The following is a 548-nucleotide window of genomic DNA, read 5'->3' on the forward strand; positions in this document are numbered from 1 at the left end:
GAAGGGCGCGGGCGCCTCTGCCGCCGGCTCAGCGCCCCAGCCGGCCGCACGCGGGGCTGAGGCTCGCAGGGCTGGAGTTCAGAGGAGCTCAGAACGTTCGCGCGCGTGCGTGCGTGTCCCCGCACCCCGCAGCGCGTGCGCGGCGCCCCTCTGCGGAGGAGGCAGGCTTGCGCTCATTCCGGCCCGCCTGTGCCTCACGCCTGGCGTCCCAGCTACTCAGAGGACAAGGCTCGAGGCCAGCCGGGGCAGAAGAGGTCCACGCAAAACACCCGCCGGGAGAGCGCGGGAGCCCCGCCAAGAGCGCCGAAGCCCTCGGTTAGCACTGGCGAGCAGCGCTCACGCAACTCACGCGGGGACCACCCGCCCCTCAGCACCACGCGTGTCCGCGCACAGAGCTCGAAGCCCCGCCCCGCCCCGCCCTCCCCGGGCCCATCAAGTCTAAAAGCCCAAATGACGCGAGGAAAAGCCTGCAAAAACACCACCACCACACAGAGGGGCTGCGGGCTCGCCCCGCACGCGTGAGGCCCCGAGTTCCATTCAGCACCAGC

The sequence above is a fragment of the Dipodomys ordii genome, unplaced genomic scaffold (genome assembly GCF_000151885.1).
Source record: "Dipodomys ordii isolate 6190 unplaced genomic scaffold, Dord_2.0 Scaffold128, whole genome shotgun sequence".
In the NCBI taxonomy this organism is placed as follows: Eukaryota; Metazoa; Chordata; class Mammalia; order Rodentia; family Heteromyidae; genus Dipodomys; species Dipodomys ordii.